This window comes from Penaeus monodon, chromosome 33, assembly GCF_015228065.2.
Source record: "Penaeus monodon isolate SGIC_2016 chromosome 33, NSTDA_Pmon_1, whole genome shotgun sequence".
Lineage (NCBI taxonomy): Eukaryota > Metazoa > Arthropoda > Malacostraca > Decapoda > Penaeidae > Penaeus > Penaeus monodon.
The window spans coordinates 15,731,791-15,732,056 of NC_051418.1; positions in this window are offsets into that span (position 1 = coordinate 15,731,791).

Below are 266 nucleotides of genomic sequence, written 5' to 3' on the forward strand. Positions count from 1 at the left end.
TGCGAACAAATGTTTTCAGAGAGAGAGGGGGGAGAAGGTAGATACCGAAGGAGGGAAAGAGATACTAAAATGATTAGTCAAATGGGTAGATAGATGGAAAGATATGAAACTTTTGATAGGCACAGAGACAGAGAGTCGATGTGAAGCAAAGGTTCTAAAGGTGAAGATAATACAATACTTCCATATTTAATTTATCTTATTTTCATAAGATGAATAAAAACTCCATTATTGCTTATATAATAAATCCCGTGAAACTCTACGGTGAT